The following is a 13497-nucleotide window of genomic DNA, read 5'->3' on the forward strand; positions in this document are numbered from 1 at the left end:
GTGATGTGCATTGAGTTACAGGGGACAAGGAATGACTGAAATGAAATCTCTGAGCTTGGTTGTGTCACTGTATATTAGTTCTGCTATCTCTGTGGAGAACCGAAACCCCATATTTCTAGTAGTTCATCAAACCTCAGCCACCACAGGCTGTTTAAGCATTCTAGAGTGGCTGAAGAGCCCCCATGTAACATAGGGTGGAAGGTCTAAAGCTTGTAACACATAGTACATGGGAAACTATTCAAAGTCTAGATGAAAAATGAGAGGTTTGCACTGTATCTGACCTTCCATCATCCTTTGTAACTTCAGTTAGGCACAGCAGCAGAAAGAGAGCAACCTTGTTTTTCATTATGTCCTCATATCTGTCAGAGCAAAAGATGTATTATTTTGATGTGTTTCATGTGCCTCATGTGTTTCTTCGTTTCTTTCATTTAACACTTTACTTCTGTCTTCAGCTTACTCGTCCCCTCTCTGATGAATTTTGCAAGAATTTTTATGGTTACGCAGAGAGACAGAATTATCTCTTGCTGATACCATCCATCAATACAAATCCAACTGTGCAGCACATAGTGAGTTATACCTCCTGTCAAGAGCTGACTGGAGAGTGCTCCTGTGTGCCACTACAGGGACAAAACTCATTGTGTCAGAAGAATGACTCAGCCACCAATTTCCAGTCTCTAATAGCTAATCTATTCACTTTCTGAGTTCCTACTGAATAATACCACCTAGAAATGTCCCCCTACCATCCATTGTTGGAGAAGTGGTACAAATATACCACTGAAAACACACCTGGTGAAACTGTGTTAAGCAGTAATTATATTCTTTGAATAAAGGGCCATGTGAGAAGGAAAAGAGAGCTTACAGTTTTCTTAGTGTCTGTTTGCATCAGTCTAACTGACAAAAGGGGGGCCAATATGGTAACACTGAACTGAGCCCAATATATATAGCTAAATTAAACTGCTGAAGGAATGTGTGTAGGTTAAAAAAAAAAATTCCAATTACTGGACCTGGAATTAGGCCAGAACACCTTCACTAACACCTCTATTCATGAAACAAGAAAAAAAAAGTTATCCTTAATGACCACAAATGATCACAGACTCTGTTTCACATCCCTTACAAAAGCTAGCATATTCAGCAGCATTACATTCCCCAGAGCTAGATGGATAAAGGGGGAAATATGTCATTGATTTTTTTTCCCCCCAAGAAATTCATGATACTGTTTGCACTAATTTCAACAGTACAGAGATTTTCAAAATGAGAATCGTTCCTGTTTAACCTAGAAGCCAGCAGCATTAAAAACCTAACGGTGTCTTGCTTGCTGCTTTCTTTTGCAGAGGCAGTCGGGATCTGCTTCTTTTCAAGCAGTGTGCATAAAAAGCCTCTTAACTATTAGATTGCAACACTATTACCTGCAGCAGAAGGGAAACAGTCAGCCTCTCTGAAGGTACTTTAACGTCATTCTAATGAGGTAATTACTGGACAGTCCCAAAGCCCACTGCAGTAGATGGAAGGGCCTCTGTGGGCCTGACTGTGTTTCACATCCAGGTGTAGACACACAGAGAAAAGATTTTGTGGTTTTAATTTCTATTAGCAGATAACTATCAAGTTATAAATATCCTTCCCTTCTCCATATTTCTATTATTCAGTTCCTTTCTGCTGAAGTTTGGATACACAGGAATAAGAACTAACCTGTCTTTACTTACCCATCCTCTCCTCAACTGGAAGTGGAATGAAGAAGTAAGAAATTATCTTTTCCTCTTGCACACTTGCCAGTCACCAGTTTTCATTGGGATTCAACATCTTGTGAAAAAATTCTTGTCATGGTGCGTTCTTTTTCCCAATAACTTGCTCATGCTATTGACTACTAAAATCTCACCTTCACTTTACATGAAACTTCCTGAATCGAAACTAAGTGAACAGCTCACATGGATCTATATATATAGATCTCAGCTTATTTGTTCAAAGAGACTGATATATTTCTTCTGTCAAACTTACTGTTGGCTTAACACAACTTGGAGTCTGTAGTGTTGCTCCAACATGTGCTACTGGTAAAGTTTTCTCCTTCTGAAATGTTATTTTCCACTGCCAAAGCACACAACAATCCTGTGCTCAGCCATGGAAACTTAATGAATGAAAGGGGAGCATTTCTGAAATCTGAAGAATTTATTTTATTTCATATTCTTTTTCACATTGGCTCCTGCTCTGAAACACTTCTGTCACTTTAATGAACAATAAAAAATAGCCAAAATCCTTGCTGTCCTTAGACTCTGTGTCAGTTAAATAAAACAAAGCAATACTCCAGCCTATGTGTTGAGAGAAAACACAAGCCTTACATTACTTCAAAGCAAACAAGTAGTTTTACTTATGTGCTTGCAAAGGAACAGTACTATCATACTATCATTATAAGGTTTGGCATTAGGGTTATTCAACCTGGTCTCATTTCCAGGGACACCATTATTGGCAAAAAAACCCCCACATTTGACACTCTAGACTGACAGGAGAAGTAAGACTCTTCAGGGCTTGTTGCTAAATTTTTGAGGGATGGTATCTTGCTGCTGCTTTACTAGGGCCCCTGTGATGGATCTAAGTAAAATACCTGTGAATTTTTAAAGTGAAGCCCCCACTCGGTTCCTTTTAGGAAATGAAGCTCTAAAATGGAGGATTTGTTTAGTAATTAGCTGCTTTTATTTCATCTTTTGTCAAAGGAAATATTTATTACACTGAACAGATATTCTAGGTTCTGGTAACAGGGTCTCTTTCTTACCCTTTATTTATTGTTGTCTTGGAACCCACTGGATTCTGAATTTCATTTAATCAAAATTCAGAAGATTTATGCTCGTGGCATTCTTTTTTTCCTTATTATATGCCATTCATGGCATCTACACAAACTTGCTGTTTCAGCTATGGAACAAACCCATAAGACACCACTGTAGATGCAAACCATGTACCAAAATGAGTTGATTTTGGCACTGAGCTTGCTGATGAAATTTATGCTTCATTAACAGATGCCTAATGTATATAATGCACATATTTTAGAATTGACCTCAACCTGGCCAGGGAGGCTGGCTGACCCCTTGAAAATACAATTACCTAATGAGAGATTAGAGTTTTGCTTATTGTATTTACTATTTCTAGGAAATTACTTTTTGTCTCTGTAGCTGCGTCAGCCTTCTTGCTTAAAGCATGTTTTAATGTTATTAGAGCTTGCAAGCTAAACTAGTGGAAAGACAGAGAAAGGCAGCACAATTTCCTTTTAGATCAGAGCCAATGTTTCTCCAAGACCTTAGCAGGCAGGGTTTGCCATAAGATCAATGCAGCTGAACACTCCACCTGCAGAATGAGCTCACTGTCTGTGCATTACACCAGCCCTCTGCCAGTCCAAGTAGTAAGACTCCTGGGGTTGGTCTTGAACCTGCTACTCCCCACACTGGAGTGCTAAGCTTTGCTGCCAAGACACCAGGCCAGGTATTAAATGCATTCTTGTTTCTGTTACTTTCCAGCACTCAGAGGATCACATTAGAAAGCCCAGAAAACTTGGAAAGCAACGAGAATGCAGAATGCTTAAAGGCATTTGTTTAAAAACAAACAAACAAACAAACAAACCCACAAACAACAAAACAACCAACCAATCACACAAAAAATTTAAAATAAAATAATAAAAAAACCAAACCAAAACAAAACAACAACCCACCCACAGACTTAAATATTCAGCTCACCTTTTCCTTACAGAGTCATCAAAATGATCAATCCTATTTGAAACAAAAAAACAAATAAAAGTATGATGGTTGAGTATGCTCATCTTCATCACTGTATTAAATTTTATGTGAGCTGCTCATTTCAGCGTTGTAAGGTTTCCATCATTTAGAGAAGGGGACTTTATGGATGCTGCAGCTCAAATCCCCAAGTATAGGAGCTGTGAGGTATGAACCCACCAAGGACCTCCAGTTCAGTCTCACTCAGGATTTTGGATGGAGCGTGTGCACCCTGTGAATACCTTGGAAATTACAGTGAAGGGCAGGAGCGCTGCTTTTAATTAGTTGGAGTAAAACTAGTGAACAGGAAAGTGAGGTCCCTATAAAAGTGATTTGGCAGGATGGTTTACCTTAGCTTTTATAGCACCTGCAAGGGAGAAATGAAAAGTCTATTTGTGGTTTTCTGGTTGTGATTATTGGAGGTAAAAACTCAAACACCTCAGGTTTATCGTTGTATAGATGGTAGACATGGGAAATAATGCACAGAAGAATTTGACTGCTATGTTAAGACAAGCTTCTTAGATCAAGATAGCAATAAGAAGCTGTTCAAAGACTGTGAGATACCAGGAGGAACTCGGAAGCAGATACAGCAGATTGTTTAAAAACTATTAGTAATTTACTCTTTCTGAATTAGAGCTAAATTTTAGTCTTCCATTTTTTCACAAAACAGTTAAAAGTAGCAGTTTGTTTGTTCCATTACAAGGAGCTTCGCTATTAACTGTGCTTCTCATTGTACATTTTGCTAGACAAAAAGGACAAAGAAATAAAAGAAAAAAAAGAAAATCCTTCCATTTGTAGTGATATGTCTTAAGAGAAATATTTCTATGCCATTTTAAGCTATGCTAAACATGACAGTTCGTTCAAATGGGTCATACAAGTCAGAGGGAATAAAGAGAAAGCACTCATATAAATTTGTGTACCTCCCCTATTTACAGTGGAACTGCTTTGGCATATCTCTTCTTAACTGTGCTGTTGGGTATGGGAGGGAGATATTACCAATCAAAAATTTTTAACGTGTAAATAATAAACATTTGGGAAATCCATAAACCCTCATCAAAATAAACATCTACTGCTCTAAACAGCAATTCCAAGTTCGCTATGCCTTGATTTGGAAGGGTTCTCTATCTTGAACAAGAAATTATTAATGAACAATAATTAATCTGATGGCTTTGACAGATAATATTTATGTTGAACTTTGATATACAGCCCAGTTTTCTTGGTGGCTTCACGATAAGGTAATTGATCTGGATCCAGACTGAAAGGCAATGGTGTCTCATCAGTCCTACAAAGTCAGGCCTCAGGTCAGAGGGGAGCTGTAGCTTAGACAGACTGTCAATATATTTGAATAACTTGCCTGAAAAGTAAGCTGATAAGTTCCACATATCGATAAAATTTTGCTATTAACCCTAATATATTAATCAATTTTTCTTTGTAAAAGAATAATGAATCTGCTTTTTGATTTAGCTAGGAGATAGAAGTGATTGCAAATTAGTGCAACTAGGGGGTAGAGTGTAGTGGTAGAGGTACTATACACATTAGGAGGAACTATGCCATGTAGGGGAATATCTCTCAAAAGGATTGATGCCCCTATCTCCTTGTGTAAGTAAGAAAATATCAAGCAAGAACTCCAGGGTGGTTTTGTCCTCAGACATGACATTAGTGAGGTCTTTAGATCTCAAAAAAACCTCATCAAACAACAACAACAAAACCCCTCAAAAAGACAAAGTGAAGATATTGATATGGAAAGTTATAAAAATGTGAAACCAAGAGCAACAGATATACAATGAGAAACATCAGAAGCCTTATCTGTGGAATTCAAAAATTTTGATTACATCTCAGTCATACTTCAGTAGGGAAAGTTCTCCATTAACACAGGTTTTTTTGATGTAGCATGACAAGATCTCATAGGTGAAGATTAACTTCAGCTTTCAGCTGAAAGAAACTTACATTAGAGATACACTGGTCTTCTTCTTCTTTTCTAAGCATAGATCATCAACAATTACTGAAGTAATTTAAGAAATAATCAATTTACTGTCAACCCTACAGTAGTTCAGACAAACTAGGAGGATCTCTCTCTAAAAAAAACATACCCTTAAAACCTGTAGGGTAGATTCAAAGTCACTTATTGTCTTCAAGCGGAAAGCCAGACTAGAACATCTTGAAGGATCCCCCCAAAATCCATGAAACCAATAAAAAATAAGCTTAAATCATTAGAACTACGTAGATGATGCTCCTTGAAACATGAGGAGAGTTATTAAAAATAACCCCCAAAAACAAAACAAAAAAAAATCCCATAGTACTGCTTTTTTGTGCTTGTGAAAAGAGACACTGAAAAATATTCATAGGGTTATATACTAGGCAAGGGACCTCCCATCCTATTTTGAGTATTATAGTGTTTGGATGCTGACAGATAAATTACATTAATTACATTCATTCTAGTAACTACTTAAACACCATTAGGGCTTATGCATACAATAACTGTGCCATTAGTCAAATCTGGATACCTCACTGCTGGTAATCAACATTCTATCTTCTTCTAATATAACTATCTTCATTTCTTTTTGCAGGCTTCCTTCACCACCATTCAGCTTTTGAACATGAAATTAAGAACATTATCATTTTACGTAATAACAGTGTTCTCTCAGAGTTATGGTCCACTGGGCTACTTGCAAATACTTGCAGAGATAAGCAGAAGTTTGTTGGCTATTTGACTGGTTCTTTGCCATGCTGCAAACACCTGCTGCAATACCATCCTTATATTACAGTTATAGTTGTTGCTTTGCTTCTTTCTGAGTCTGAGGGAAAGACTTTTTCTCTTTCCTGTTCCTCTCCCAAAAGACTGATAACCTAGGCAGAAGGAACATGGAACATGGGATACAGAAGACTAAATATTGGGAAAGCTGCTTTCCCCTTCTGTCCACTTTGAAATAAAAGAAAGTGGAGGGTAGAGTGGGTGGCTTCTTGAAATCTGTTTTCCCTCCTTGCCCTCCAGCTGGCTGTAGGAACTACCATCATAGTCCTGGGGTTAGGAAAGTGATTCCTTGCCAAAGTTGCTTGTGCATCCTCTCCTAAGAGTTGATCCAGGGCCATGTGATCTCATCAGTCCCAGAGTACCATCTCTAGAAGTCTCTAGCTTTGTCATCACTACAGATTCTTCTGCACATGAGGAGCAGGGGACTATGAGCCTTCTTTGAAAAGCAGGCTGAAAACATTTGGAAATTCACCAATCCTGTGTCAGTCCATGATCACAACAGCGAGATGATTTATTTTTCATATTAACACCAACAGCTCATCTATGCACTAGGGAGGAATTCCTTGATTACTGGAGTTAGAGAACTCCTTTGTGTAAATGGGTGGAAAAAATTAAAAGGCAGGATAGGAGGCTAGAAAGCTGATTATTCAGGTCACAGAGATCTCTATTTTTATCATTTCATTAGCATTTGTTTCTGTTTGATCAAGGCAATGAAGGGATGAGCACACTCAGCATGGTATTTTGTAGCTTTCGAAGTGTGGTTTGTCCACAACTTCAAGTGAAGCTCAGCAATAAATCAGAAGACCTGAAAAGATGAATCTTAAGAAAAACATTTCATCATTAGTTCAAACTCTTCATTCCACAGACAACACCTGGCCAAGATTCCTACATTCAGCGTTGATACAGCATTGTCCTAAATGTAACAGTTGTTCATTAAAATCAAGTTATTTCATTTATGTTCACTCTCCCCCCTCTTGTGGTTCATTATAAAATCACAATTGTTGCTTTCAGAAATGTTCCATAGTTGGGCTTTTTTGCAGAAAGGACAGAAAAGGAATCACAAAATCTAACCAGGCAGTGCTGCTAATAAGCTCAACAAAATGCAAATATAGTAAATAATGAGCTTGTTATTCAGGGTAATTCTCATTGCTAATTTAAATGTTCTCTGTAATCTCTGATTGAAAGCAAATCTTGCCGCAAATAATATAGAATACATTTCAGACAGATTTACCATAACTATTAATTGGATATCATGTGCTATTGTCTGGGGAAGATTTTAGTATTTGCACCATCAGTCATTTATTGTTTTACTAGCTTAACAAAAGAGTATTTTAGTTTTAATATCATCAAGCATATCTTCAACTTATATAAGTGGATGTAGTACTAAAATACTCTGAACTTGTGCCAGCACCCCTGTAAAGGCAATTCCTTGCATTTCTTACATACAGGTATGTTTTCCCAGCAAACTGAGCACCCTGACCTGATCCACCAAAGAGTAATTATGAAAAGAACTAACCAAAAATATACTAAGACTTTGTGTACAGATCTTGGATATTGGAGGGTCTGCAGTAAGAGTAGGTTTAAGCCCTGAAAACGGTTTCAAATGTATGTGTATATGCATACAGACTCAGGGAATCTCTGTTCAATTAAAAATGTGTTATTTGGGATAAATTTAGAAAAACTTGTGAGTAGCAGTCCAGCTAAATAAGATTGATAGATTGATAGAAACTTGTCAGTTTAGCAAATAAAAGACACAGTGTGTGAAAGTCAACACATACTAACAAAACTGGAGTATTAAAACTTATTACTAAAGTCAGAAAATCATTATATCAGCATTTCTCACCATAATTCTGACAGCCAAACAGTTTATATTTTGTACTAGGTAAGTTAGACTGTCACACTCTCTTTAGCCAGGCAGTCTCATAACCAGAGCACACTGTTGAAGCAAAAAAACTCCCATTACTAGAAAAGCTGTTGTGACTGGGATATACTGTAATTCCCAGGACCCAACTGAAGGCTGAAAGAATAGGATATTACAGCAGATCATATTCTCACAGATGCAAAAATCAACGTAAAATCTCCACACATCTGAAACTTTCAGAATCAGCAGTAAGACTAATGGTAAACGTGTATTTTGATTAATAACAGCAGATGGTTCCCTTTTGTCATATCAGTAGAAAATCCTTAAGGACAGCTTGGTGGAAAGCCTTACAGAAAGTTTCTCACAGATTAAGAAATTTTTTTAACAAAACTCCTCACTTTCTACAACTTTTAATGTATGACACAATCACATTGTATAATCAGGTCATAAACTTTGTAGAGTCATAAGGTCTTTGGACTTTAAGTTTTAAAATAAAGCACAGACTGAAGGGGATGGAATAGGCAAATTGCAATGGCACACGGATAACACTGGAAAACACACCTTCAGGGTACATCTCAAAGGTCAATTTATTGCCTACATCTTTCTTAGCCCAGCAGGAGTTATTTATTCAACTGTTCATAGTAGTAAACTTTTGGGAAACCCTGACCCCCATCCAATCCCCATAACCCATGATTTCTGTATCAAGAGGGATTGCTTCACTCATTCACCTTTCTCTCATCTCCACACGCTTCCTCTGAAGGGAGAAAGGAGGCACATCCATAACCATGCTGCTCCTGCAGGCCCAGTCCCAAGGTCCAAGTAGCCTACATCAGGATGCAAGAAAAGCCTTCACACTTTTATTGGGCATGCAGGACACATCACAATCTAGCCCCAAGAAATCAAGAGATTAAAGTTAGAACATATTTTAAATGGATCTGAGTGAATAATTTTTAATGAATACATTTAATGATGGATGAGTTTCCTTCCTTCTTACTGAGAAATGTGGGGAGAGGGTTGCAATTTGCTTCACATATTCCTTCCTCATTGAATCCTTTTTTAATTTCTTTTAAAGTAAGGGGTTGCTATTCCAAGCACAAACTCACTGTTCAATTGCAGTTAGTCCCATAAATCACTTAATATTGTTTCCATCCTCCAATCTAATGAACATAACTCATGGAATCAACTTTGTGGTACGCAGGCTTACAGAGAACACATTAGAAATTCACTTTTCATAGTATTCCTGTGTGAGCTTAACATTTATTTTCTGCCAACAGTTATGAGATTAAAGTTTAATAACTCTGTGAGCGTGTGCAGGAAATGACACCAAAAGCAACCCCAAGATGGCTGAAGATTTGCTTCCAAATTTGCACAAATATAAGTAGAAATTGTTTCTGCATTATTCATTCAACTTTAGACCTAAACCAAATACGTCTTGCTAGCAGCCTTGGAAACATATAATGAAGTGTTTAAAAATTCCAGTAGATGTCACCACTTCTCCCCCAGCAAGTCCTTAAGTACATCTAAAACAAGCTTTTGAAAACTCAGTTTGCACTACATCATGAGTTGAGAAAGCAGAGAGACTCCTCTTGCTTTGTGTTACATTGTATTTTGACAGGAAAAGAATATATCCATTTTTCTAATCTGTGTCAATGAATTAATGACCTTATAGAGTTCATGCCACTGTTGTAAACCAAATCAAGTGCAGATCACTTGCCAGTTGTGATGTTGCTAATACAAAACAGTATTTAGTACTGTATTAATTTTTTCCCTTCACAAATATCAAAGTTTTAAATTATACTTTTATAAGTATAGTCCTGATGGTGACTACAGTTGGTTTTCTAGCTGCAGTGTTCATATCCCTTCTCTACAACATTCATTTGCTTTTATTTCCCAAGCAACAGCCATGTCTCCTTCCTAAACATTTGGGTTCAATTCTTTTCAGCTTTTGCTTGCTGTCTTCCTCCCCCCTCATGAAAAATGAGATCTCACGCTTCAATTCACCTGATTTTCATGGCTATATTTTTCTCCACTCCCACTGGGAACAAAATGTCCATGAGGCCTACTGTTCTGACATTATGGAAGAGGGCTCATACTTTTGGTCAGCTACATCCAGGCAGATATTCCTGGTACTTTCCCTGCCACTTTACACACAAAGTCTCCATGGAATAATTTATTTTTAAATTAATATCAGATGAAACTGATATTGACACATCTGACAATTAATACATTTTCATCCCTTTATAGTTGTCTGCATCATAGAATAAAACAAAAGATACTTATGCTGCTCTTTTAAAAGCAACTCAGATACACAGGACATTATAATATGTAAAACCAACCTAAGAAAAACTCACTCTCTTACAGAAAATTTCTGCAGTCTAAATTTCATTTTCTGAAGAGCTTTTAATACTCCTTTGCTTTTGGGACAAATTCTATATTTTCTAAAGAATATTAGGAAAAAAAATCATCAATGATTTTCAGGACAAGAAAATTTTTTTTGTGACTTTTTTTTTTTTTTTGCATGACCAAGTGGCCCCAGGAGAAACTGAATTTCTGGCTACATTCAGCCCTTAAGACCTGGAAGACAATTAAGATGCATAGCAGTGCATAATGACCATATATTTCTGATAAGTTCAAGAGTGGTTTAAAGACTTCAGAAAAGTTCATTTGAAGGTCTGTAGATTATTTATTCTTATCCAGATTTCACCCAGATTGAAACAGCCAAACTGATTAAAGACATTACAGATGTAAGGAAAATTGGTTCTTAAGTGTTTTAGGAAGTGAGATAAGATTCAAATGCATCCACAGGACTTTTATATATGTCCTTATATATGGGATCAGGTCATTAGAACAAGTTAAAAAACTATCAGGAGCTTTTTAAGAATATCTAAAACATTATTGTTTCAATTCCTTTCCCACCCAGCTGTAAAGGGGCCTCTAAATTACTGTATTGTCCATGGGATTTGTAGAATAGTAGCCAGAACTAACATGAAACTGAATAGCAACATTGTACTTCTTCTCAAGGAAAAGGAAAAATGCAGTCTGTGTTAAAACCTTGGACTGCTACAGAAGGATTGACTCTGTTTAGAAGATTGTCTGATTGCTTGCCTTTTTTTTTTTTTTAATAAACCTTCATGTTAAGCATTTAAAATTGTCTAGTTATTTGAAAATAAGTTAAAATTGAAAAGAGATTTTTTTGATCGAACTGTTTAAAGCAATTTATTGACCAAAAGTATGTACTGGAGGAGACAGTATGTAACTGTCCCTGAAAAAAGTGGTTATTAAGTGTTCCAGAAAACGCCTTAACATTACAAAAACAATGCTGTCTTTACACAGAAGAAACATATCAGTTATGTAGTAAGTTTGATTGCAGTTTTTTAGACATCAGAAAAGCCTGTAATGAGTAAATAGATAGTAAGGAAGATGATTCTTCAGCAGACAAGTGTTACAAATAAAGTAGAAAAAAAGAGGTATGCAGACCAAATCAGAATTATCCACAGGGCTGCAGCTCTCAGCTGTCCTGATGTGAAAAGAGAGAAGTTACTACTCAAAGATTTTTTAAAAAGTAAACAAGTCCAAAGGATGCTGAACGAAGGCAGTAGACACCTGAACTCGTTAGGGACCATGGAGCACTTTCCAAATGACAAAGACTTTGTTGAATCTTCAACAGGAGGAAGTACTTTCAGCAAGACCTTCAGTTTTGCTTGCATTTCATACATTTCCTGCCTCTTGGCCTCCCACAGGAAACAGACCTTCAGTTTGCATACAAGAGTGCTGCAAGTAAAACCATATGATGTTTGGTCACTTCCCCATGACTGAAAAAGTAGCCCCTGGGTGAAAAAAGATTTTTTTTTCTGTCTGCTGACACTGTAATGTCTGGACTCGAGGTAAAAAGGAACACAAAACCTATGTGAAATGTCCTGAAAGAAAACAAAATATGAGAATCTGTTTGGTACAACCTTATGCTAAGGCAGAGTACTTAGAACTGCTGAGAATCACTGGACAGCAAAGAGTTGTTTTGGAACAGTTTGCAGCTGAGAGCTTTATCCACTAGTGCAGTTGCTGGGTCTTAGCAGAAGTGCCAAACTGAACCTTATTAAAAGAAATGCTTCATAATCCTAAAATTTTTACTTAACAGCAATCATGTTTTATTCTACTGATTACAGCTAAGACCTGGAAATAGTTCTGTACTAGAAAAAGTAGCCCCAGAATATTAATAAGATATATAGTTTGTCTATTGCAAGTCCCCAGGGACCTGGTGCATTTATTCATATGTGGCAAGACTGTAGAAAGCAAAGTAATAGTTAAAGAATTTTTAACTGATTTTTATGGTGACTTCTCTTTAAACTAAATAGCTTTTCTAGTTAGCTTTATAAAATAGCAGTGAGAGTCTATTTGTGTTTATTTTAATAGAAACATTTCTAAAAAAACCTCTTTAAGATATTTTTTTAAAATAAAAATATCTTCGTACTTCTCTAGTGAAAGATGCACTACCTCAAAAGTATCTGAGAACTATTTCAAAATACTTCTGTAGCAAAACCACGTTTTAGTGATCTAATTTTCATCAGCCTTTTCAATTAATTCTCATGCCAAATTATAACGTTTAAATGGGAAGTAAAACAGCTACAATATCTTATTGATACACACAATGAGAAAAGTGGACGAATAGTAAAGGTGATCAGTGGTAAATGAAGAACTGAATATGAGAAGCAACAAAAGTATTACCACATGAAAGAGGCACTCAGATGAGCTTGCAAACAATAAAAGCATCAATAGGAAAAAATGTTTGAAATCAGCTGTTCTTATTGAATGAAAGATGCAGCTGAACATGTGCTTGGACACAAAAGGCAACCATCTCCGTTACAGCCATGTCAGATTACTAACTGCAAAACAAGCCACAGAGACATTTCCACACAAGGAATATCTTAGGATCACAAACACAAAGAACATATTGGTACTGCCAAAGGAGCTGGTCTTTTTATTAATAATTTTTTTAATATATATTATCTCTGAGTGGCCTCAAATGAAAGGAGCAATCTTAGAGAACTTAGTATCATACAAAAAGATTGAAAGGAACATTTCACTCCTCTAGTTTTTTCCTACATAGGAAAGAAACAAAAGATGAGAGTAGAAACAAT

Source organism: Manacus vitellinus, unplaced genomic scaffold, assembly GCF_001715985.3.
Source record: "Manacus vitellinus isolate BGI_N305 unplaced genomic scaffold, ASM171598v3 scaffold_30_pilon, whole genome shotgun sequence".
Classification (NCBI taxonomy): Eukaryota; Metazoa; Chordata; class Aves; order Passeriformes; family Pipridae; genus Manacus; species Manacus vitellinus.